The sequence below is a fragment of the Melospiza melodia genome (genome assembly GCF_035770615.1).
Source record: "Melospiza melodia melodia isolate bMelMel2 chromosome 7 unlocalized genomic scaffold, bMelMel2.pri SUPER_7_unloc_1, whole genome shotgun sequence".
In the NCBI taxonomy this organism is placed as follows: Eukaryota; Metazoa; Chordata; class Aves; order Passeriformes; family Passerellidae; genus Melospiza; species Melospiza melodia.
Genome location: NW_026948497.1, coordinates 6,989,773 through 7,016,549, shown reverse-complemented (window position 1 = coordinate 7,016,549; position 26,777 = coordinate 6,989,773). Strand labels below are relative to the sequence as shown.

The 26,777-nt window shown below is 52.0% G+C and overlaps 1 pseudogene; it reads left to right on the top strand.

Annotated features, from left to right (window-relative positions):
* LOC134432881 (zinc finger protein 208-like) overlaps positions 1 to 26,777 on the top strand; it is a 1,008,692-nt pseudogene that overhangs the window by 639,316 nt on the left and 342,599 nt on the right.

The following is a 26,777-nucleotide window of genomic DNA, read 5'->3' as shown; positions in this document are numbered from 1 at the left end:
GTAAATGCTTAAATTGTAAGAGTAATTAGTGTTGTGATTCGCAAAATTTATGCTCTTATTGCAAAAAGTGTTAAAGTACTGACTTGGTTTTGTGGATGGGAATTATTAGTGCCTGTTAAATGAGAGATACCTGAGGAACAGTAAGGGACCACAGTTAAAGAGTGTCAAAAACAATTTGCCTAGCAATTAGTTAAGAGAAAGTGACAAGAAAATAGAGGGCAAGACCAGATTGGCCTCTGTATTTCACCACCAAGAAGATCAAATAAACCTGCTGTGGGTTGCAACCTCACAGGCATGGGAGGTGGGAGTATAAGCCATACTGGACCTCTGTTATTCCTGTTTCTGGCACTCACTTGTTGTCTTTTCCCTTTCGGGATACCAGCAGGATTGTGTCACAAATGCTACAGAAAGCATCACATAGAAAGAAACCAAAGTTCCTCCTTTATTACACACACCTATGTCAACAGCCACTGTTATAACCCAGCCAAATTAAGAACTTGTAGGCAAAACAGAGTAAATTATTAGATTACAAGAAACTTAAGAAAAAGTGGCAATAGATTTAGAACTGAATGTCCAAAAGGAGAGAGATGGATTTGTTTTAAATTTAATCTTGAAGATGCGGTTCAAGATTTGGAAAAAAAACCCCAAATAATAAAGGAAAAGGTAAAACCAGCACAGCAATCTAACTCTGTATTGACTCCAAATTATCTGTTGAATTGTATTACAAGACTCCAAGCAGTTATAGAAATGATAGCAAATAAGGCTGCCCAGGCATTAGAGTTAACATTAAGTCAGCTAAGCCAAACAAAAACTGTAGGGTATCAGAAAGGTTCGCTTTAGACTGTTTATTGGCCAAAGAAGGGGGTGTTTGTGGAAAGTTCAATATATCAGATCGTTGAAAATTGATGACCACAGAAAAGTCATTCTAGCAAAAGCAAAAGAAATCAAAAAGAAAAATATATACGCATATAACAACCCAGGTACCAGTCCAAAAATTAGAAAACAATGTTAAAATCTAGCTGGTGGGGTAATGTATTAGAAGAAATTAAGATCTTTCATTTGTGTTACAACTGTTTTTATATTTCTTTCTTGTGTAATCCCGTGTTTTATTTTACCAGCATAGTCCAGAAGATATAAGTAGAAAAAAAATATTGCTCAAGCCAAATGATTTACAAAGAGTAAGAGTGGGGATTGTGAAAAATGCATGTATTTTATGATTGGCTTTTTGCAAATATTAAAATGAATATTATATGTGTTGTGTGAGAAAGCAATGCTGTATTAATTTTCTTAAGCACTGTGTTAAATATAGTTTTAGGTTATAAAAATAGAAACTATGCTATGTAAGATGCTTTGTTTAACAGAAAGGGCTTGCAGCGAGATAGCAGCCACAGGACATCTAAATCTTTCAGAGAAAGGGAATTTATTGCCTTCTTATCAGAAAAAATGAACTTCTTCTCACCTTGGAGGCACTGTTAGGATTAGAAGGAAAGAAGTTGACAATGACCAGACAGAATCCTGTATTTGAATGGAATTTATGCATCATGTATGAAGTATATGAATATGCAACAGGCTATTGTTCTTAAGGGTTAATCCTTTGTTAATGGGTGTCCTTTTTCAGGCTCCTGATGCCCAGAAAAAGGTACCCGGACATCCGTAACTCTTTGTTTTTATTGTCTCATATTGTCTTAATTCAATTTATCCAAATTGTTATTACTCTAATTGTGTTACTATTTTTATAACTATTTTATTACTATGAAACTTTTTAACATTTTAAAAACAAGTGATTGGCGTTTTTCACACTGACTGTTCACCGCTGCCAATGCTCACAGTATTCTCCTAACACACTTGAGCTTCCTGTCTTTCAGTGAGAGAAAGATTCAGCTAAAGTCAAGGAAAGAGGGCAGGGGAGATGGAAACCTTCCCTTGGGATGCTTTTAGGAAGGCCTGAAGGGACCCTGCCTTTCCTTGGAACAGAGGTGGTCACCATGCATGGTGTTGCCTGACCTGCCCTAGGTGCTCCTCTATTCCAGAAGGACTTTTGCCCACTTCATCACTTGTCTGTCCCTCCAATTCCAGGGCCTCAAACCTGCTCTGTGAGATACTAAACCTGTAAGTCAGCTGTAAGTTTTCAGAATATGGCACTGACCATGGCTCTAAGTAAGTTTTTTTAATCAGGCTTACAATATATTTTGAGAAGAAGAAGGAACAGAAGGGGTAGATACCACACAAGAATCCAGCAGAGTCTTCCCAGCTTTTTTGTCTGGGTTCTATGAAGCACAATGCCCAGTGCTTGCATTATGCTGTCTTTTCATGTGTTCTGGTGACCAGAACCATCCCATGGCCAGGCCCAGGATAATTTGGGTGCCAAAGTCCCATTGCCTGCAAACATCACACTCTTTTTTACCCAGCTGGTGCTCAGCTCAGCATATTTGCTGAGACAACTTTAGGACTGTTTTCCTTAACTTGGCAGTTCTAGCAGATGTCCTTATGGCCCCTAAATTCTGCATCCTTTGTGTCCACTATCAATGGGCATCCTTCTTCTCAAGCTTTGTCAACCTCCCTCTGGGTCTGAGATCAGTGAAACGGGCCCAGCCCTGAGTCTTAAAGACAATTCTAGCAACAACTACTTTGCTTTTCTAATACCTGGCCATCACTTCGAGCTTGTAGGCTGCTATGTGTGTCACAGGTTAAATGTCTCTTCCTGTTGATCAGGCTTGGAAGTGTGGACAGCCCAGGCATGACAGGATATGTTTTCTTCAGGAAATGGGACGTAGGGCCCAGCTTGCACCAGGTCCAGGCCCGCGCCTTCCAGAGCGCCAGAAGGTTCGCGGCGCCATTGCAGGGCTCAGGGCGCCTCCTTGTGGGCAAGAGTCGCCTCGACAGCGCGGGCGCCGCGCGGCGGGGCCAGAGGGCGGGAAAGGGCGGGCGGGTGTGAGGGGCGGGGCGGTTCGTGCCTAGAGCCGAGCCCGCGCTGTTCCTGGGCGCCTTCCCGGCTCGGTGTTGGGAGCGAGCCGCCGCTGCTCGGGCTCTGGGAGAAGCGTGCGGCCGCTGTGGAGTCCCCGCCCGCAGATCTGGCTGCTGGCCGAGGCTGCAGTGCAGAGCTGCCATGCCAGAGCTGCCGTGCGCCGTGGCACTGCCAGAGCCCCTGGCAGAGCCGGGCTGGAAGTGCCGACAGCTGAGGGAAGCCCTGCCATGGCAGCGCCCCAAGCTCTTGTTTATCCCACAGAAAGAGAGGATCAGCACCTGGAGGTGACTGCGTCATTCCTGGAAAGGGACTATCTGCTTACAGTTGCGATGTCTGGCAGCAAGCAGGACGGCGCTGGTGCCAGGGAGCCAAGTGAGGGCAAAGCAGCCCTGTGACAGCCTGGCCCAGGGGCTCTTGTGGCAGCAGGCAGCGTGGGGATCAGAACAGAGGCAGGGGGAGACAGGAGCTGCTCGGCCATGCCAGGGCTGGGAGCCTCCTTCCTGCCCAAGTGGGGCCCAGCTGGGCCAGGGGGCAGCTCCTGGGACAGCCGTGCCCGCAATGGCCCCTGCTCTGCAAGGCCTCCAGCGCTGCCCATCAGCCAGGCAGGGACAGAGCAGCCTTGGGGCCGATGCTGCTGCAGGCTCAGAGCCCCGCACAGCTGCTCATGCCCGGTGCCATTGGCTCTGTCCCCTGCAGCCTGCATGCTGTGTCACCGTGCAGAGGCTGAGCCCTGTGCCTCCCCAGGCCCTGGCAACTGTTCCTGTGCTGCTCCTGCACTGCCCAGGGCACCCACGGGCCCTGCTTGGGCCGCACGCAGACCAGAACCAGCTGGGGCTGTGACAGCTCTGCTGCTCTGGGCCCAGCCCTTGGGCAAAGCACCCGCCTGTCCCTGGGCTGGGGGCAGTGCCCAGGCTGGGCTTGGCAGAGCCCGTCCGCTCCTGGAGGGCTGGGGGCACTGCTCTGGCCTGGCCTGGCCCGGCCCTGGGGTCCCTTGGCATTCCTGCTTGCCCTTGCATCCACCAGGGATGGGCTGCAGCTCAATGGCCCCGGCCTGGCCGCACACTCAGGCCTGGAGCCTTCCCATGGCTCCCCAGGGCACGAGAGCCTCAGCCCCAGCTCCCAAACACGACCTAACAGGGTTTGCTGATATTGATCCCTGTTAGACCTTTGAAAGCATGTTGAAAGTAACCTTGTTTGGCAACTCCTTCAAGGAACAAACGTGATTCGCTTCTAATCAGTAAAAACTTTATTGGTTTGCTTGCACTTCCTATAGGGTATCCTAATGCTTCCTTTGGCGTTCCAGAAAATAATGAAAATCTAACAAATTCTAAAGAGAAGTTCTTGAATCCACTATGAGGAGAAGTCTCTACATTCACTATCCTTACATACACTTAAGTAGCTGCTCCTGTAACACACAAAGATGTAGTGGTTTACCTGACTGGACCACACAACAGGATGTTATACACACCGCTACACTAAAAAACTTCTCTTCCCTGTTCATCACAAATTTAAAGCTCTTCTCGAGGTCCTGACTTAATTTTACATGCACATTCATACCTGCAATCCCTCCCCATGCTCAGTTTTCACCTAGACTTACCAGGGAACAGATGTTCCATACTCACCTCAAGCAATAATCTACGTCTGTCTTCCTAACCCTCTTTTTCTTCACTGACTTCTACTAATCTACAAAATAACTTGGACCCTCTGCACAAAAGAAACATCCAATTAATAGCCTTAAACACTTGTGATTGTGCTGCTACTTCTAACAATCTTGACCACCACAGCACTAAAATCAGAAATCAATTCTTCACATCCTTCCTGTTCTCCTGCCCCCACCACGCCTTGGCTCCAGCAGAAATGTTCCCTACTGCAGCCTGGTGTGCTAAGAACAATCAAAGGCAGCAGCACTTTTCCTCAACATGCTGCAATCTGAATTGCAGTGAAATTGCAGCTGTTGCATTAGAAGCTCAGCACCAGCACCCCACATCTTCCCCCAGAACTGAGGCCTGCTGAGGCCTGAGCTCTCCATTTCAACACACCCTGTAAATCAGGCTGCCTGGAAGATTGCAGGCTGGTAACTGTGTGAACACAGCAGTGCATTTCAGCAGAGTTATGGAATCAGTCTCATGGAAGGCACATCCTTTAAGCTTAAGACTCTATTCTACAAAATCTAGCCAGCAATTGTTTTGGTGGCCTGTGCAGGTTTTGGGGACTGTGCATGTTTCCTTTGGATGTTGTTTTCTTTGTTTCTAAATACAAAATTCACTGCATTCAGAAGCAAAACCCCAGATTCATTAGAACAAAGAACCACAGGGACATATGTGGCTGACAAGAACACTCCTCATTTCTAATGGTAACACCAGAAAGAGAGGAAAAAGATAAAGATGATTTAAATACCCGAAAGGATCCGAAATGTCTACATAAGCTGTCAAGTGACTAAGTTTTTGGTAACCTCTAAAAGTCCAGATTCCTATTCGGTAATTGTCTGAAAGAAAAGAAAGCCAGAAAATCTGGTTGACCTTTATTTTGCCAGGACTTTCTCACGGGATTCTACCACAACTTGGATCACAAGTGAGGGTGGCAAATTTTGATTAGAAAACTTTGATAACTAGGCAGCATTTTTTCCTCCTCACTGAATTACAGGAAGGGTTTAAAAGGAAAAAAAAAATATAAAAGAGCGTAAAGAAATTCTATCATACCTCTTAGGCGTTCATCATCTTTGGAGAACAAAAAAAAAAAAACTCTAGCACTTCCTGTGCATGGTAAAGAAAGAAACCTAGAAAAGGACAAAGGGATTTGAGCATCCTAAATTGTACTATCAAATTTCATGAACACAAGATAATCCTGTAGTGCTTCAGAGAAATGCCATACATTGAAAAGCTTTATTCCCTAGAAACCAAATAAATCTTTTTATTTTCCAAATCCTCTTTTAAAGAGAAAACTGACTGTGTCTTTGGCTTTTGGCCAAACTCAGTTTGGAGTTGGTCAAACCAAAATGACCCAGTTAATTTCCTGTGCTCTGCTCTTTCTTTCCATATTCCCATTCACATCCAATGGGTTGCTGGGAGTTTTGACTCTGTGCAGCACAAACGGTTTTCTAAGATGACTTTCATTGCTCAGAGGTGTGCAATGTCAGTTTCCCATTCCCTGAGTGCTGCTATTAATATTCCCACAGCATCCAACTACTACAGCCAAGTAGACAACAAAGAGAAATGCAACTTGCATTTCTTGGTCCTGTTCAATTTCTGACATCTCAGGCTCATCGTCACCCTCAGAACTGCTGTCCTGGAAACGTGGATCCTCTTGCCATGTGGCTTTTACTGGCTTTATTGTCCCAAGCGCGTGAGGCTCTGCAATGACAGCACCAATAGAGAAAAAAAGCCAAAACCAGATTATTCCTCTAATCATCAGGAAGAATTCCTCCTTTCACGTGAAATACTTACAGTGGAGAAGAGAGATTTAGGAAGGAAAGAATCTGACCCTGCCAGATTTTCTAAGCTACATTTCTGCTCCACTTTGTATTTTCCACTTTGTTCCAGGGATCCCTTATGTATTCTTAAACATTTCTCATTGCATTCAGAAGACACTGAATACCTTTTCAGTTCAGCGCAAGTCTGGGGGGCTCATTGCTTTGTGCTGTTGCGTTGGGTTTTTTAATATTTTGGGTAACTTCACGGGGTTTCTTTTCTCTCCTACATGACTGGGACTTGAGTTAATGTTGTTTCATCTTCATTTCAGACGGCCTCATTTTATCTAAGGTTAGGACACCCCAATGATCATGTGTCATTCCATTTCCTTTTTCTAAAGGTCCAAGAGTAGAATTCAGTAACAAACAGAATGTTCATGGATCTTGGGGCCAGCTCTCGGACTTTGCTCCTCCCTCTACATTAACGCACATTTCCTTAAAAGCCTTGTGAGTTCCTATGAAACTTGATATGACTGGTGTGTCACCTTTTTCCCTGTTTGAGGAATTCAGGGCATGAGAACAAGCTTTTTCACCACTCAGCAAAAACCCCCAATGCCTTCTCAAAGCATGCCTTTCAGAATTCCTGAGATGCAAGCATGAGGCACCTCTCAATAATCTACCACAACCCTAGCAAGCAGAAATGAAGATCAAAATGCTTCTGCCTAATTACTGACTTCTGTTGCTGAAAATCCCCTGCATCCTGACCTTTTTTACACCATATTGCCCTACAGTGCCTGCCAGAAGCTCTTCCTTAGCAATGGCACTGTTAGAAGGGTTCTGCTGTTACCTTCTTTGATGCCCAACTCCTCTGTGCCTCCAAAGAAAGAAAACTTGAAGTAACTCGTCTCCTGAGCTGCATCATCCTCAGGCAAAGGTCCCAAATGGTCATCTGGGGCAGAGTCCTGTGCATCCTCTTTGTCCCAGGGTATTTCCTCAGTCTGGTTTGCTCTTTGAAGGTCTTTCAAAGAATAAACCAGAATAGACGGAGGAAATACCGTCTATTCTGGTTTGTTCTTTGAAAGGCCTCTTTCAAATCCGCAGCAATGGTGTAGGAGTTGTCTTCAGACAGTGAGGCAGTGTCTCATCTCTTTCTTCTTTTTTTGGCTTTACTGAAATGAGATTGTTCAAGGATAGCAACACAGCACACGTCCTGTTCGGACACAGCTTCCCTAAGAGCCACCTTGCTCTGAATGTCTCCCTAAGCATATCCAAGCCCATTAAGGAGTGGTTCATTATCAAGGGTAAGCAGTGGGGAAACATCTGAGGTTGAAGTCTAAAGGCAGGAACAAGAGTCCTTTTTAATTAGCCACATCCTTAAGTGACTTTTCACTGAATACACAGTTACACAGAAATCAAGGTATTTAGCCCAGACTTCTTCCTGCCAGTAGAAACATCAAGAGCTAATAGGGTTTGCCCACAGAGCTGCACATCTCAGGGTCCCTGCACTGACCGTTCTCACCTTCACTTCTGGCAAGGAACACACGGCCTAGAAAGAAAAGATGACGGCGCTACGTGCTGCTGTTGGAGGTCCCAGTTGAGGTCCGACGTCGCTGGTGGGAGCGGCTGCTCCTGCGGGATGTCCCCGACCATGTCCCCCTATGCCTGGGCCTCTCAGCACTCGCTGCTGTCCTCCTGCTCCTGTCCTGGCGACTCCTGGACCGCACAGTTTGAGTCGAGGCCCGGCGCTGCTGGCGGGAGCACCTGCGTCTGGGGAATGGCCCTGACCATGTCTCCCTTCGCCTGGGCCTCTCAGCCCTTGTCCCTGTCCCACTGCTGCTGCCGCGGCGACTCCTGGAACGGACAGGTGGACTCTGGGCCCAGCCTTGCTGGCGGGAGCGCCTACGTCTGGGGGATGGCCCTGACCATGTCTCCCTTCGCCTGGGCCTCTCAGCCCTTGTCCCTGTCCCACTGCTCCTGTCACAGCAGCTCCTGGAGCGGACAAGTGGACTCTGGGCCCAGCCTTGCTGGCGGGAGCGCCTGCGTCTGGGGGATGGCCCTGACCATGTCTCCCTTCGCCTGGGCCTCTCAGCCCTTGTCCCTGTCCCACTGCTCCTGTCACAGCAGCTCCTGGAGCGGACAGGTGGACTCCGGGCCCAGCCTTGCTGGCGGGAGCGCCTGCGTCTGGGGGATGGCCCTGACCATGTCTCCCTTCGCCTGGGCCTCTCAGCCCTTGTCCCTGTCCCACTGCTCCTGTCACAGACACTCCTGGAGCGGACAGGTGGACTCTGGGCCCAGCCTTGCTGGCGGGAGCGCCTGCGTCTGGGGGATGGCCCTGACCATGTCTCCCTTCGCCTGGGCCTCTCAGTCCTTGGCCCTGTCCCTCTGTTCCTGTCATGGCAACTCCTGGAGCGGACAGGTGGACTCTGGGCACGACCTTGCTGGCGGGAGCACCTGCGTCTGGGGGATGTCCGTGATGGTGTCTCCCTTTGCTTGGGCCTCTCAGCCCTTGGCCCTGTCCTACTGTTCCTGTCACGGTGACTCCTGGACCAGACAGGTGGACTCTGGGCACGACTTTGCCGGCGAGAGGAGCTTCGCCTGCGGCTGGGCCCAGCACGTCTGGAATGGACCCTGTCCTCAGGGTCAGGGGACGTGCTGCGTGTTGCCCTTGATCTGCTGATGCTGCTGGTGTCCAGTGAGGAAGATGGCAGCGCCTGCTGCCATGCTGCGTGTTGGGGCCTGCTGTGGCTGCCCGTCTCTGGAGATGGAGGTGGGGAAACCAGCACCAATGGCACAGGGCTGTGGGAGCTGGGGCTGATGGCCTCAGATTCTGACCAGCCACGAGCAGACTGTAGTCCTGACTGTCTGGCCGGCCTGGGGCCATTGAGCTCTGTCTCATCCCTGGAGGCTGTAAGGGCAAGCAGGAATGTCAAAGATCACCCAGGCCCCGGCCAGGCCAGGCCAGAGCAGTGCCTCCAGCCCTCCAGCAGTGGATGCTGCGCTCTGCCAAGCCCGGCCTGGGCACTGCCCCCAGCCCAGGGACACCGGGGACTTTGACTCATACATGTTCCGAGCCCAGCACAGCTGTCACACTCCCATCTCTGTGTGCTGTTCCTCAGGCCAGAGCAGCGCCTGTGGGTGCCCTCAGCAGCACAGGAGGAGCACAGGAGCAATTGCCAGGGCCTGGGGAGGCAAACAAGCTCATAGCACTGAGAACAAAAAGTGTACCAGCACGTGGTTGTCTAGCCAAGCGCTTCTGCTTCTTCCTGCTTTGAGCCCTTGTCGAGACACAGGTTCCCTGCAGAGCCCCAGGTGCAGCTTCCCAACTTACCCCTGTTCCTCTGCCTCCTCCCTGCCCCCAGGGTAAAGGCAATCCCTGGCATTGCATTGGCCGTGCCTCACTCCTAGATCTGCGAAGGCATCGTTGTCCTCCCACGTTGGCTGTCTGATGGAGAAAGGAAGAGATGATGAATTTCTGCTGTTCTCCCTCACGGAGGTCCAGGGTGTCCCAGCTCTTTCTCCAGCGCTTTTCCAAGTTGGGGGTGAAGCTGAAGCCCAGACTCACAGGACAGGGCAGGGCCAGGGCTCCTGGGGCAGGGCCTGGCACAGCACAGCACTTGCACCCTCCTGGCTGGTGGGCCAGGCAGAAGGACACCAACCTGAAGGGGACTCGGATCCCCAAGATGAACATTTCAACAGGGAATTCCCCACTGTCTCTGCACAGGGGGCACTGGAAATAGAAAGCACCAGCGCGCAAGGCCTGTCCCTGCAGGGCAAACACAGGCAGGGTGAGCGAGGCCCTGCTGCTGCTGCTGCTGCTGCTGCTGAGCACCTGCTGTGCCCCAGGGCTCAGGGGAGGGCTCCTACCTGGATGCAGTCCCTGTGGAACCAGGCCTTTTTGCACGCTGGGCACACCAATGTTGTGAAGGTCTTTCTGTCCTCCACAGGTTCCATGCAGATGGGGCAAACGGTGTCCGGCTCAGGAGTCGCATCCACCTCCTGCTCTGGACGGTGCTCAGGGCAGAAAGAGCTGGGGGCAAAGGGATGGGGAAAGTGAGAAATGCTGGATCATTCCCCAGGGGTGGCCATAAAGAGAGATGAGGTACCTGAACGGAGTAACGTATAGATTGACACAGCCGCCCTCCTTGGTACAGGGCAAGTGGAACCATCTGTCACAGTTCTCCCTGCAGCACATGATGGTTGCCCCGCTCTGGCCGCAGACGCAGCAGCGCTGGAAAGAGCCAAGCAGCTGCATCAGCAGCAGCAGCAGCAGCAGCAGCCTCGAGGCCTCCCCAGGCAGCCCCAGGGCTAAGGGCAGGGCGCAGGACGTGGCCGCTGCCGGCTCCCAGCCCACAGAGCCGCCAGCTGGAGGAGGGAGGCTGCTGTGCCAGGGCCTCTGTGCCAGAGCTGCTGGGAGCCAGACTTTGTCCCGACTGTTGGGCCGGCCTTTCTTTCCTGCAGTCTGGGCTAAGCTCTGGCAAACCTCGCCAGGCACAAATCTCCCTGCTCTTGTCAGGCTCTCACCTTCTGTGCCGCCCGCCGCACTGCAATTAGGAGATCTCGAGGGAGAAAGTCCATGAGTCCCCCGCGGTCCGTCTCTTGCCGAAATAGTAGAGTGGCGAAGAACTGCAGCCAAGGGGAGAAGCTGATGAGGAGGGGGCGGGAGGAGCTGCCCATTGCAAAGGTGGAGGGAGCGCCCGGAGCCACTCACCATGCAGAACACGTGGGCACAGAGCCCACCCTCCTGCAGTTTGTCACCGCACATGTCCGGGTCAGCCTCGGCACGGCGACACAGCATGCAGGCTGCAGGGGACAGAGCCAATGGCACCGGGCATGAGCAGCTGTGCGGGGCTCTGAGCCTGCAGCAGCATCGGCCCCAAGGCTGCTCTGTCCCTGCCTGGCTGATGGGCAGCGCTGGAGGCCTTGCAGAGCAGGGGCCATTGCGGGCACGGCTGTCCCAGGAGCTGCCCCCTGGCCCAGCTGGGCCCCACTTGGGCAGGAAGGAGGCTCCCAGCCCTGGCATGGCCGAGCAGCTCCTGCCTCCCCCTGCCTCTGTTCTGATCCCCACGCTGCCTGCTACCACAAGAGCCCCTGGGCCAAGCTATCAGAGAACTGCTTTGCCTTCACCTGGCTCCCTGGCACCAGGACCCTCCTGCTTTCTGTCAGACATGGCGGCTGTCTACGCTGAGTCTATCTCCTCGAAGGACGTGGTCACTTCGAGGTGCTGTTCCTCCCTGTCTATGGGAGAAAGAATGGGGGGGGGGAGTTTGCAGAACAGGCCCAGAACCACGAGGCTCTACTCCCTGCTCAGCCCTGCGTGAGCCCTGCTCCTGTCTGTTTCTCCTCCCGTCGTCGCCTTGAGTAACACTGCAGTGTCCTCTGGCTGTTCCTCTGCTGATTCTGTGATTTTGGGAAGGGAGAGGCAGGTGAGCCTGCAGCACAGGCCCAGAGCCCCGAGGTGTGGAGCCCCTCTGGTCCCTGGGCAGCCACATCCCTGCCCTACCTTCTCCTCCCGTTGGCAGGTCGCACTGACACTCGGCTTGAGCCCCGCGTTCCCTTTTGTGGCCTTGGTGGCACAGGTCACAATGGCCACTCTGACATCAGCACCGTGTACCCAAAATCAGGGCAGCCATGGCCCCAGGTCCCTGGCAACCACTTGTGGCGGCCCCCTTGGGCACCGAGCTTCTAAAATGGTCTGAGCGTTTGCTCAGGGTGGAAGCAGGGCCAGGACCCCTGCAGCAAGTGCAGGGTCAAATGCCAGGCCCTGGGGCAGCCATCCAGGGTGGCACTGTAGGCACGGAGGTGCTGTTCAGGCACTGCCACACTAGGGCTCCGGCCCCGGCCAAGGGAAATTTCTGCTCCTGCCCCTGGCAGGCGGTGGCCCAGAGAGCCCGTGCGGAGTCAGCTGCACTACAGGGATTCAAACCCTGCTCTAGGTGAACTGATGTTTTCATCAAGACCTGTCTGCAGAAAACTAAGATGAACCTGATTTGATGCTGCTGCTGATCACCATTGGGTACAGGAGATAAACCTGGACACCACCACAGCTGCCTCCGTTATCCTGCCATCATATGAACTAACAACTTTGACTTTCCATATAAATGGAAAAATTAGTATTAAGCTTCTGAGAAGCGTCATCTTTTATACTGACTCAGCAGAAAGACAGAAAATTCACTGAGAATTTTCTGTGTACATTTGACAGGAGAGCTTGCAACTGTCCTCAACTCAAGTCAAATACAGGAGGATGCTTTTCCTACATTATAGGAACTTTGCCAGTTTGGTCCATGCTTTCCTACTAGAAAATACATTGGAAAAAATTAGGAAGAGAAGCACGAACAATTCTTGTCAATTTTTCTCTTTCGTGTCTTTGCAAACATGCTCCTGGAAATGCAGATCCATGACTTGTGGAACAATCAGTGGCATCTCTGGGAAGCAGGGCAGGGACTGACAGGCAAGGACACACTGCACCTGCCTGATGCTGGGGCAGCAGGAGTTTGCCCATTTTCCTGTCTCCATGGGAGAGCCACCTTGGCTGGGAAACGATCCCTTCACTGGTCTAGGAGGGAGGCACAGCCAGTGCAATGCCAGGGAGTGCCTTTACCCTGGAGGCAGGGAGGAGGCAGAGGAAGAGGGGGGAAGTTAGGAAGCTGCACCCGGGGCTCTGCAGGGCTCCTGGCTAGGTCTCGAAGCACAAGGAGCCAGAAGAGCTTGGCCGGACAATCCCGAGCTCTGGACACCTTGTCCTCAGCACCGGGAACCCGTTTGCTTCTCCAGGCCCTGGGCACTGCTCCCGTGCTGCTCATGCAATTACACACAGACACAGAGCTACCTGCTCTGTCTCAACCCTCTTCAGCACTGAACAGCACAACACAGTAACATGTTCTCCTCAGTACATGGTCTAATTATTAATAGTCCTGCAAAGACTCACATTCAAAGCACACAGAAAAACCCCAAACCCTGGTACAAATCTTGCATCAACACAAAATGCATGTTGCTGTTCAGAAACACAGGGCAGCACTTTTGGCCAATGCTTTTTCCTATAAGATCTTTCCAAGGATTGCAAAAGTGACATTGTTTGGCAACTTCTTCAAGGAACAGACAGGAGAGGCTTCTGAGTTTTTAAAGATTTATTGGTTTGCTTTCACTTTCCTTTTGGCATCCTTACACTTCACCCAGCATTCCAGAAAATCGTGAAAATCCAAAATAATATCTGGGGAAGTTTCTGAATTCATTCATGTTTCTCCCAAAGACTTTCTTGACATACATACAAGTGACTGGTCCTATGACATACAGAGACGCAGTGGTTTCCCTGACTGGACATTACAAGACAACGTTATAGACTCCACTATACTAAAACACTTCTGTTGCCTGGTAATTACAAAGCCTGAAGCTCTTCTAGAGGCTTTTCCCAGTGCAACTTCATTAGGTTCCTCTCTGCCCAACTCTCGAGCCTCTCCAGGTCTCACTGAAGGGCAGCAGAGCCTTGTGGTGCCTCAGGCCCTGCTCCCAATTCTGTCCCATCAGCAAACACTGAGGGAACACTCTGTCCTTTCTGCCAGGTCACTCGGGAATAAGGCAAACAAGGCTGGGCCCAGCACGGCGCCCTGAGCTCACAGCTACCTGAGTTTGGAGCTCCCCTGTCCACTTCTCTGCCCCACTGTCCCTGAGCTGCCTCAGGGGCCTGTTATGGGAGGCAGGGACAAAGCCTTGCTGAAGTCCCAGCTGGCAACAACCACTGCTCTCCCCTCACAAGCCCAGCCAGTCACTGCAGCACAGGTGGCTATGGGATTGGTCAAGCATGGTTTCCATTCCTGTTATTCCACAGGCTTAGAGATGGCATCCAAGAGGAGCTGTTCTGTCACCTTTCTGGGGATGGAGCTGAGGCTGACGGCCCTGCAGTTTCCTGGCTCTTTCTTGGTGCCCTTTTGCAAGACTGCAGTGATGTTGGCTTTCCTCCACTGCTCATGCCTCTCTCCAGGGCTGTCTCCTTCCCTGACCTGCTGGCAGAGCACCCTGTGCCAGAGGCAGGAGCAGAGATTTCCCTTGGCCCCAAAAGGGAACACTGGGCTCAGGCCGAGTGTCAGTGCGACCTGACAACGGGAGGAGAAGGCATGAAGGAGCAGAGCTCACTCAGGCCTGAGCAGGCAGTAGAGCCCTCGTGGCTCTGGGCTTGCTCTGCAAGCTCCTTGGCCTCTACTTTCTCCACAGAGAGAGAGGAACAGCACCTCAAAGCGACCAGGAAACCCGGACATGGAGCGGGGCTGGGGCTGTGACACCTCAGGGAAACTGGCCATGGAGTGGGGCTGGGGCTGTGACACCTCAGGGAAAGCGGCCATGGAGTGAGGCTGGGGCTGTGACACCTCAGGAAACCGGCCATGGAGCGGAACTGGGGCTGTGACACCTCAGGGAAACTGGCCATGGAGCGGGGCTGGGACTGTGACACCTCAGGGAAACTGGCCATGGAGCGGGGCTGGGGCTGTGACACCTCAGGAAACCAGCCATGGAGCGAGACTGGGACTGCCAGCCCTCAGGAAACCCGGCCATGGGGCTGGGGCTGCAGCTGTGACACCTCAGGGAAAGCAGCCATGGGTGTGGCTTGGCCTTTGACACCTCAGGGAACTCACCATGGCAGCCACCTCCAGGGGTTTTGAAGTACTTGTTTCTTGGTTTAATGCCCTTCCAAGATCAATTTTCCTGATCCTTATCCATGTTTTGGACAAGTATTGCCTCCTGAACAGGCCACCTCCTGGATGTGCAATGATTCCATCTGATCCAGCTGTGCCTCTTCCTTTCTCAAGGGATGGACAGAGGGGCTCTATTGAAGGTGGCATTTCCTGCAGGAAGGGAGGCGATGCCAGACACAGCCACAGGAGGTAGTTGCTGTGCTTCTGGGCCTGAGCCCTGCTGAGGCTTGAGCTGCCCTCTCTGCTGCTTGGCACTGCGGGCACAGCCCGGATAAGATGGGCACAGCCCAGAGGAATTGTCCCGAGCAGGCTCAGGGCACTCGGGTACTGAGCTGTCCTGCTGGGCTCCCTCCGTGGGAGACATGTCCCGAAACCTGGGAGCGGCTGCACGGGGTGCCCGTGGTGGGGAAAGGGCAGAGGGGGAGAGCAAGGCTCCAGTGTGTCCTGAGAGGGCCTGGCTATGTGCCCGTGGGCTGTGGGAGCTGTTCCATGGGCAGGTGGGCAAGCAGGAGGGAGGGACGGAGGTTGGGAGTGACAGCTGTGGCACTGCAGATTTCCCCAAGCATTTAGTGAGGGTTTCCTGTGTGGCAGGGAGAGAGCCCCAGGGCCCTGGGCTGCTCCAGCTGCCCCTCCAGGCATGTTGCACAGGACCTGCAAAGAGCGTGGAGAGTGACCAGGAGCCACAGGCTCCCGCAGCCTTACCCCACCCCCTTGCAGTCCCCAATTCCCCAAGGGAGAAGGGGATCCCAACACACCATGGAAATGGTTCTGTAGCATCTGTGATCCCTTCTCGACTGGGATCATGACTTGGATTACTTGGAAATGCTGGTGAATGGTGCTTTGAAGACCTTGTCAGATGTTGGAGGCATGTTCTGAATGTACCTTTCCTGACAGAATAATCTGTGTCAGTATGCCAAGAGCTTACCATGAGCCAGTTCCCTTAAATTTCACTGAAGGTAGATCAGTTCTGGAAACCTTACCCTGCTCCCTTCTGGAGCCCTGAGGGATCCCACAGGATCACTGTCAGTGGGAGGAAGGGGCATTTGGCTGTCCATCCTCCTCCCGTGTGCAATGCCACTGTGTCCTTCTGTGTGCTCTGTGCAGCCACAGAGAAGAGCAGAGAGGGAAGGGGCTGGGCCCAGGGCTGTGCCTGGGGGCTGAGCCTTTCTCAGCTCCTTTGCAGCCCCCAGGGAGCCCGAGCTGCTTCTGCTGCCACTGCTAAGCCCTGGCCCTGCCTGGGGCTGGGTTTCAAGCTGCTGGCTGCTCCAGGGAGTCCTTTCTGCCCCGACTGCCCCGCAAGGGGCTCCTTCCATCCCAGTGTGGGACCACTGCAGGCACGAGGTCCCCCTGGCCCTGCTCCTGAGTGGAAGGCAGAGCCAAGGGAGTGCCTTGGAGGGCACCAATCACCCAGATGCCCTCACTGCCACTCGGGCCTGAAGGAGAATCTTCAGCAGTGCCATTGGAGCTGTTGTGTCCTGCCTTTCTTTGCAGCTGAGCCTGTTGCTCAAGGTGATCTGGCTTCCCAGCCCACATTCAGGATTGAGCCTCTGGGAGATGGTGAGGGTACGCCAAGGCCTTTCCCCTGTGAGACCTGCCAGCTCAGAGCCCAAAGCTCGGCCAGGGGGGCATCGCTGCAGGTGCCAGGACAGAGCCATGCATGTGTGTGCCCTCACCCTGCACGATCCACTCACAACTTCTGCTCAGCACTGGCAGGTGTTTGAAGGACGGTGGGCCATGGCCCAGCTGAAAAAGCCCAGATGATTTGTTGATTTTATCCGATTTTGCATAAGCATGACGTTCTGAACATGCCATTAAAGAAATGGAGAATTTCTCCATCTTTTAAGGTGTACTTTTTGTTTCTCAAGTGATGGGCCAAAAGTTAGGACAGAAGGAGGTGTTTCCCAAACAAAGCAGAGGCCGTTTGGCAGCCCCTGCTGCAGGAAGGAAGTCCAAGCCAAACACAGGCATGGGCACAGGCACAGAAGGTAATTGCTGTGCCAGGCTCAGCAGGGCTCAGCCATTGGCAGAGCTGTGTGGCTGCAGCTCTTCTTCTTCTACCAGGGCCTCCCTTGCACAGCCCGGCAAAGCTGGAGGTGCCTTTGGAGCTCGTTCAGAGCCCTGGGAAAAGGGGACTCGTGCACCAACGTCCCTCCCGCTGCAGCTGCTCTGGAGCTGGCCCTGAGTGCCCAGAGGCCCAAGGCACAGAAGCAGCCCCGAGCGGGAGCCCTGCCGCGAGCCCAGGGCCAGAGCCAGCCTTGGTTCGCGACTGGGCAGGGGCTGCACTGGGTCCTGACAGGGCCTGACTCTGTGCCCTGGGGCGGGGGGAGCTGTCACAGGGCAGGGAGGGCCAGGGCTGGCAGGGGCTGCTCAGGGATGGGTGTGGCCCGTGTCCCTCCAAGCAGCGACTGCCCAAAAAGCTGCGCTGCCCCCGGGCTCTCCTCTCAGCCTGCTGGGCTTTGTTGGGTGGCACAGCCTGTGCCACGGGGTGGCAAGGTCCCTGCAGGCCCCAGCTCTGGGGGAAACGGAGAATGTCCTGCCCGCATCCACCGTGCTGCCAGCTCAGCAGTGCAGCACAGCACGGGCTGACGCTCCCCATCGCTCCCACAGGTGCAGCTGGAACCACAGCACATGTTCCTGATTCCCAGAAGGGCCTTGGAAGGGGTTTCTGTCAGGGAACAGGCTTCTGGCTACGGTTACTGGCAGGCCTGCTTGTCTTGGAGCTGATCTTCATCTTATGCTCTGTCCGAAGTTGGACTTGCTGGAAGAGAAAAGAGTGAGTGTTTAGTTCACCTTTCCCTCAAAGAGCTTCTTTTGAAAGTCTACGTCAGACAGAAAACATTCCCAGTGAGGTTGCAGTGTAGGGGTGGCCAGTCCTTGATTGTCCAAAGAACTCTGCTGAGGGTTCTGCTGCTGCCCAGAGCTTTCATTGGCCTCCTAATTGCTGGGCCCTGTCCTGGGGGGGCCCACTGGGGCTGCAGCCAGTGCTGGCTCCCACTGAGGCTGCCTGGCCAAGAGCAGCCCCAGGGGCACTGGGCAGAGGCAAAGCACGGTGGGGAGGAGAAAGAGCAGGGACGAGATTGCCCTTGAAAGGCAGAGGCGCTCTGGGGCCCGCTCCTGGCCAGGGAGCCTGCCCAGAGCCGTGCCCTGCGGGCCGGCGCCTTGAGGGACAGCTGTGCAGCTGGGCCAAGCTGTGCCAGCAGCTCCAGCCGTGCTGGGGAGCCTTGCCAGCTCTGGGCCCGGCTGTGCAGGAGGCTCCCTGTGTGCCACTGGCAGCTGGGGCCTCAGCCACCTCTTCTTTCCACAGTTCCACCTCTGGACAGGAGTTTTAAGATGGTGGCTGCATGTCACACCCAAACAGCAGGAGCACCTCCTCCAGCAGTTAGAAGGGCCTGGGCAGCCCTGTCATGAGTTCTGAGAAGAAGACTGCAGAACAGCCATCGACAAGGAAATCTCCTATTCTCCTGGATATCCCACTGCCACCTCCTCTCCCCATGTATATCCCCAAGCTACTTCCATCTCCTTTTTAATCCTCCTCTGTCCTGTCCCGACTTCTTCTATAGACCCCAGGAGCAGCCCAGCACCCTCCTGCCCCTCCTGAGTCCAACATGTCCCTTCCTCTGCCCCTGAGCCCCCTGGGCCTGCCCTCTAAACAACACTGAAGTTATCCCCGCTCTCTGCCAGGCCAGGTGATGGCCCTTTCTTTAGTTGCACTAAAGGGAAGGTGCCGTCACCCCAGTGTTTGGGTGGCAGCAGCAGCAAAGCCCGGCCGGCAGCACCACTGGCTGAGCTCCATGGCCAGGAGCAGCCGTGGATGCCCACGGTGTGGGCAGGCAGGAGCCAGGCAGGGGCTGCTGTGACCAGCGGCGGGGTCCCGAGGGCTGGGGGAGCCCAGTGGGCAGGCAGCAGCATGGGGCTCCCGAGAAAAAGCAACCCCATTTTCTTAATTTTTCACTTTTAGATATTAGAAATTTGTAGAAATATTTCAAAATATTTTTTCTGTAGACAGACACCCCCAAATATTTCTTCCCAATTCCTATAGTACTTAAAGATTTTTTAAAGTAGTTTTAGAATCCAAAAAAATGACCTCATTTTGTCTTCACTTCTCATTTTTAAAAATATTTAGAAATATCTCTTGTGTAGAGAAATCCTCATATGTTTCATTCCTTTTTCCACAACACATCTGTATTTTTGAAACTGGTTTTAGAGGTCTGGAAAATATTTTCCCCTTATACAATAAAAAATAAAATTGCATTTCACTGGTAATCTTTATTCTAGGAAGAAGTAAGACCCCTTCAGCCAGCCAGCCTGCTGCAGAGGCTCTTTTCCCACAGGAGCTTTGTACCTAGTCACAACCAACATACATAAAACCTTTTCCCAGATATTTCCTGGGATTTTTGACAAGCTCACGTCCTAATCTTCTCAGACAAATTTTGAGCACAGTGGGAATGTCTTCAAATTACCATCTTTGTTTGCTTCTGGTGGAACTCCCTCCGTTCTAGAGCAGGGCCTTCTCTCAGCTTCCTGCTGCGCCCGGGCTCTCCTCTCGGCCTGCTGGGCTTTGTTGGGTGGCACAGCCTGTGCCAAGGGGCAGCAAGGTGCCTGCAGGCCCCAGCTCTGGGGAAATGGAGAACGTCCTGCCCGCATCCACTGTGCTACCAGCTCAGCAGTGCAGCACAGCACGGGCTGACGATCCCCATTGCTCCCACAGGTGCAGCTGGAACCACAGCACATGTTCCTGATTCCCAGAAGGGCCTTGGAAGGGGTTTCTGTCAGGGAACAGGCTTCTGGCTACGGTTACTGGCAGGCCTGCTTGTCTTGGAGCTGATCTTCATCTTATGCTCTGTCCGAATATGGACTTGCTGGAAGAGAAAAGAGTGAGTGTTTAGTTCACCTTTCCCTCAAACAGCTTCTTTTGAAAGTCTACATCAGACAGAAAACATTCCCAGTGAGGTTGCAGTGTAGGGGTGGCCAGTCCTTGATTGTCCAAAGAACTCTGCTGAGGGTTCTGCTGCTGCCCAGAGCTTTCATTGGCCTCCTAATTGCTGGGCCCTGTCCTGGGGGGGCCCACTGGGGCTGCAGCCAGTGCTGGCTCCCACTGAGGCTGCCTGGCCAAGAGCAGCCCCAGGGGCACTGGGCAGAGGCAAAGCACGGTGGGGAGGAGAAAGAGCAGGGACGAGATTGCCCTTGAAAGGCAGGGGAAGGGAGAATGTTGCTTATCGGAAGAAGCCCCAAAGAGCGGCTGGAAGGGGTGCTGCCTGATCAAGGACCCCCGAGAAGCGGAGGGAGGGCGTATCGGCTGATGGGGTGTCCTGAGGAGCGGCTGGGGAGAGTGGGGGTGTCCCTTAGTGGGGAGGAGCAGCTGGAGCGCTTGCACGGTCCGGTGGTGGGGAGGCCGGCGGGGCAGTCGGAGTAGGCTCAGCCCGGCCGGTGGGCACGGCTCACCCTGCCCGCCCGCAGGACCACGGCGCAGTTCCTGTTGGAGGCGGACCTGCACGGGCTGCTGAAGCTGGACACGCTGATCCCGAACGCGCCGCCTGCGCCATGGCAGCGCAAGGCCAAGGAGAGCGGCCCCGGGCCCAGCCCCGTTGGCGTGTCCCCCATAAAGCCGGCATGTCGCTCCCACAGCCCCAGCAAGACGCCGTCCAAGACACCCGGTGAGCGCCGGCCACCGGCGGCAGAGGTTGAGTGCGGGAGCCTGGCCCAGGCTGCTTGTCCGTAGCCATGGGGCCCTGGGCTCCCTGCCACGCTGCCCTACCGGCTGCTGCTCAGGCAGGAGGAGGTGGGCTGTGCTCCTGACAGCCACCCACCTCCTTGCCAGCATGAGGGGCAGAGCTCTGAGCACTGGGGCTGGCGAGCTGCTGTTCAGCCAGCTGAGCCTTGCTGGCACAGCTGTATGCTAGGACGAGTGTGGGCAGGACTGTCAGCTGACAGCTTTACATCCTGTGAGCGTTTTTGTATCTTCCCCTTATCTCTGGACTCTGGAATTGTTGCACTAGACCCAAGGAGTTGCACCACACAGTCCCTAACCAACTTGGTGGCAGGGAGGAAAATATAAGTTAGTTGGGACTGGGTGGCATGAGACCTCAGAGTCCTACTTGTCTGGTGGGTGTGATGTGGAAGAGTGTTGGGTTTGCTCCCGTGAAAACTCTAATACAGGCTGTTAAATAGCTGTAAGACAATATTTTCATATGTGAATGCAGGTAAATCTGGATCCAAAATTCAAAGCACCCCAGCAAAGGCTGGGGGGGATCGCTACATTCCCAAACGCAGCACTGTGCAGATGGAGATGGCAAATTTCCTCCTAACCAAAGAGAATGACCCTGCTGAGGATTCCCCTACCAAGAAGGTGAGCATGTTGCTAAGTTACAATTACTTCAATAACTGCTACGCCTTCCTGCCCCTTTACAGAGCAGTGAACAATAGGTTCTATCAAGGGGGCACACAGCACTGACAAGTCCCAGCCATCACTACTTGCAGCTCTGGGCTTCAGGAGCCTAGGATGAGACTGAAGCTGTAGAGACTGCCATGCACTCGAAGCCTATGCTGCTTCTGGTAGCAAAATTTAGCTTTTGACTAACGAGGCTTTAAAATGTAGCAGGCAACAAAAACACAAAGCTGTAAGCCTATGCAAAGTGAAACTGCTGGTGGTAGCTATTCTAGGACAAGGTCTCCACAGGGAACACTTCTGGAATGTTTTACACTGTGTTCTGAAATCTGTTTATGAAGCATTTGGTCGCTTTGTGGCTGTGGCTTTTCCCTCTGGCAATGACACTGAATTTGCCATTGTTTGAAAATGTGAGCAGGACAATGTATGAAAGTCTGAGGAAAACTGCTTTGACCTGCCTCTGTGTGACTGACCCTTGCAGCACAGTCAAACATCTTCAGATTCTAAGAGAAGGGGACTTAGATGTCTGTTTAAATTGCAGCATGGGAATTGTTTTAAATGCATTGCACTGAGGGTGATTTGTCTCTGTAGGAGCAACAGAAAGCCTGGGCAGTGAATCTGAATGGTTTTGATGTGGAAGAGGCAAAGATCCTCCACCTCAGAGGAAAACCACAGAATGCTCCAGAAGGTATGATACAGGCTCCGTGTGAGCTGAATCAGCAGGAGGGATCAGGTCAGGGGAACAGCAACACAGAGGCTCTGTGTGTGGTCACAGGAGAAATCAACTGGTTTCTGAGAGCTGTACAGGCTGGAGTCTCCTTTCTTAAGGTTCCTGAGGTCGAGGGAGGGCATAACAGTTAAAGTGAATTTATTTAGGAGAGTTGCTATGACTGCCAGTTGGTCACCTGTTACAGGGCTTGCAAGGGTCTTCAGGGTGGAGAGAGAGATGAGAATCTTGACCTCATGTTCAGAAGGCTTGATTTAATATTTTATGTTATATATTACATTATTACTATACTAAAAGAAATAGAAGGGAAGTTCTCAGAAGCTAGCTAAGCTAAGAATAGGAAAAGAATGAATAAACAAAGGGCTGTTTCTCAGCAGAGGGTGAGACCCAGCTCTGCTGTGAGTGGTCAGTAAATCCAAACATTCACCCAAGACTGATCACGCATCCACCTGTTGCATTCCCCAGCAGCAGATAACCATTGTTTACCTTTTGTTGCTGAGGCCACAGCTTCTCAGAAGGGGGAAAAATCCTAAAGAAAGGATTTTTATGGAAAGATGTCGGTGACAGTTACCGGTACTGCAGGTTCCAAACGTTCATGAAGTCTGTAAGAGCATCAAAGCCTCTGCTGTGCACTTTCTAGCTTAAACTGCAACTAAATATAATGGGATTCAAAAACCCAAGTGTTTGTTAAATTTGTTTCCATGAATGAGGAAATTGTAGCTCACCCCTGCTCAGCAGTTCATTCTGCCAGTGATTTTAGTGCACTGCAGGCTTGTGAGTGTTTCTCTTAGGACTTTATTTTCACTCCAAGGGATTCCTAGTTGGGTGAGCAGCACTCAGCTGGGAGGAAACTAACTCAGGTTAACAAACCTGTTCCCCTGCACACAGACTATCAGAATAACCTGAAAGTGCTCTACAGTCAGAAAATGGCACCTGGATTGAGCAGGAAGAAGAGCAGATATATTCCCTCAAAGCCAGAACGGGTCTTGGATGCACCAGAGATATTCAACGACTACTGTAAGTAGGCTACAGGGTTGAGTGCTGGGCACCCAGAACATTCTGTACTGGATTGCTGTTCCTAGGACAGGGTAACTGGGCTGTCTGTATTATTTTGTGTACCCAGGCTAGCACAGACCACTTCTGGAGTGTCCCTGTGTGGCCTTACAGGCACAGTGGTCTAGGGCACTGTGTAGGTGCCTTGGAGCAGGGTACCTGGCCCCAGCAGCTGGGCATAGTGACACTCAGAAGGCTGCCCCTCACCTGCACGTGTGTGTGTGCACGTGTGCACCCACACCTGCTGCAGCAGCACGGGTGAAGGGCAGGGCTCTCTAGCCATCATGGTGTGACCTGCATTGCTCTTTCAAATTGTAGAACTGAATCTCATAGACTGGAGCTCCCAGAACTTCCTGGCAGTGGTTCTGGATGACACTGTTTATCTGTGGAATCACGCTGCTAGGGAGATTATCCCCCTGCTGCAGACGGAGCATCCAGATGTTTACATTTCCTCTGCATCATGGATTAAAGAAGGAGACTACCTTGCTGTTGGCACAAGTAGTGCTGAGATTCAGGTGAATGCAGGAGTAAAACTAGAGGTGTTTTCAAGGGATTGACAGAACTGTGGGGCCTGGGGACAAAACCTTGGCTGGCAGAGGAAGGATGCCATGCACCTGACTTGTCTTCCCTGGTGTGGGGTGGAACTGCCCAGTGTGCAAGGCAGGGTTTGATTTGGGCGTTTTCTGATAAGCAGCGTTACCTTCTGTGCTATGGTCATGAGATACATATTTTCTCTGTTCCCTGACTGAGAAAGCTGAATGCCAGAGCCTGTGCAGTGAGGTTCCTAGGGCATAGAAACAGGATTTGGTTTCTTCTGAAGAACTTTTTACTTTGCCTCTCCAGCTATTGTTGCATTTACATTGTTGTATATCATATTTCTAGGGTCTCATACCTTCTGGGTGGTTTTCTCACAGCAGCTCTTCACAGCAGTGCTGTTGTTCCTTCTCAGCCAGGGCTCCTCTACAGCCCTCCCTGAATGCCCCACCCCCTTTTATCCCAGCTACCTCCACAGGCTACTGCCCAATCAAGGACATTGCAGCTGCAGCCCATTTACAATAACTAGAATCAGGGCAGGGTCACTTATACAATACAGAGATCTTTTACTGCAATACATATATTTACTCAGGCCCCTAAAAGCTATGGGACGTTGAGCAGCAGAAACGTCTCCGAACCATGACCAGCCATTGCGCCCGTGTGGGAACCCTCAGCTGGAACAGCTGCATCCTCTCCAGGTAAAGCAGTGGGTCAAGGGCAGTTTCCAGTTGTTGCAAACTCCTATCCCTCAATCTATGTGTGGCATGGGTTAGGGATGGCAGAGAAGTTTGTCCTGGCTTGGGATTCTTACTCAGCCTTATCTGTTGGGGCTGTGAGGAGAAGGCCTCTTTCCTGTATTGCAATTTGTGCTGAAGCTGTAAAGAGCTTGTGTGGGTGTTTCACTCACACCAACAGACCTGTGTTGCTGGTAACACTGGTTGAAACCCAGTGGCAGGTATAGCAGTCTTGCAACAACAAAAATGGATTTGGGTGAAAATGTGCAGCCTGGGGCTGGCTCTGGCATAACGCCTGATGCAAAACAAAAGGTTAGCTCACACTGCAACACCCAGCCTGGATGTCATGCAAGAGCCACGCAAAGAACCACCAACCCTGTGCTCAGCCTTCAGTCATGTATTCTTCCAACAACTCTGATCTCCCTTCCCCTCCTGCTGACAGGAGGCCCTGGTGCCTCACTGAGGCTTCATGCAGGGGAGCAAGCACCAGGGCTCAGCTGACATTTATTGGAGCTTGACTCCCCTACACTTGGAAAAATGCCTTTTTTCCAGGCTGAACTGTGCTGGAGCAAGTTGCAGGAAATATATTTGAGCCCTTACCTGACCAACAACCAGCTCAGCCATGCTGCTTTGCACGGCGGAGCCGCTGTGTCTGAGCAACTCCACCAAGCCTGTGCCTCCCATCAGCCCTCAGTGATTAGCTGAGGGTGGATTATTAACTGTTTTCACCTTTCCCTCAGCACAGTACCACACTGTGCCTAGCACCAGCTCTGCCTCCTGCGCCTCACAGCAGCTGGAACCTTCAAAGGTTCCGACTTGTGCTCTGCCAAGGCCAGTGAGTGTGTAACCACAGCCACCAGAGCACCCCCCCCCCCACACACACACACATAAAGCTGATATGGGGGGCACAGTCTCAAAAAACAGCCACTGAGCCAGCACCTTCCCAGCAGTGCTGCTGGTGCATCCCCATTTGGCCACTTGGGAAAGATCAGGAGGTCCAAGGATGGAGCTCTCCCTCAGACGCAAATCCTAGGGCCACAGCTGTCTCCAAAGGGGAAGCAGGCAGGAAAAGACTGAAATGCTCTCTTTATGGGCAAAAGAGCTGGTGCAGTAATTCAAATGCCTGGTACAAAAATTCTGTTTAATATTTAGCTCCTATTTAAAACACAGCTTTTCATTTAATTCTATTTACAGAATACTTTCATTTCATTTGTTTCTTTAAAATTACTTAGTTCTCACCTGTTGTATGTCTAGGAATATTTTCTTCCAAAAATAGAAAAAAATAGATGATATCTTTTCAGCAGAAAACATTGGTTGATACAATTTTAAACCATCATGATATGGAAGAATTGTTCTGTCCCTCTCTAAGGTGGAAGAAGCATTTGGATCACAGATCATCTACAATGAAATACTTGACATGTTTAAGATGCTTTCAATCAATTGTGATCGTCAATTGCTTATTCGTTGTAAACAGTCATTTTTCAGTGAAGGGAAAGTGTGTGTGGTATATCTACATGATGTGTTCAAAGCCAGTTCCTACTAATGGCCAGGCTGAATTCCAGTCAATAATGTCCCGAATGATATTTTGCCGCCTTCTTTGGCACTTCATGAAATCTTACCATGATGAAGTGCTGAAACACAGAGATTTTCTCTTAGAGAGTGTCTCATGTTGTAACCCATCCCGTGGATTTTATGCTGTAATTCTTATCTCTTTTGAAATTTGCTATCTTCTGTACAGTTTTCATGAACCTTTCTGTTACAGTCGTGAATATCACAGATAAATGTCATTTTGTACAACTTTGAATTTACCCCAAGAGCTGAGAGAAAACTTGCTCCTATACTTCAATCCGAGTTTCTTCTATAGTCCAACTTTGTTTCTCTACCATCAAGCTTCTCCTTTGTTGCTGCTCCAAGCCCCGTCCAAGCTGACCTTGAATACTTTCAGGCATGGGACATCCACAACTTCTCTGGGCAACCTGTTCCAGTGTTCCAGCACTCCCTCAGTAAAAAAGGCCTTCCTTTCATCTAATATGTGTAGGAAATCATAAATCTAGGCATAGAAGCTTGGAGTGCAAATTTGAAATTCTTTTGATTTGAAGCACATTTTATATGAATACTGACTTACAGATGACTAAAAGATGTAGATGGGCATTTGAGCTGACAAGTTTTGAAAAAGTGCACGGAAATTAAAATTGAAACCACTAAAATTAAAAACTTCTTGCCATTTTCTTTTTCCTCTCCAATTCAAAATTGCATATGTCAGATATCAGTGCTTCATGCAAACCTCTCAGA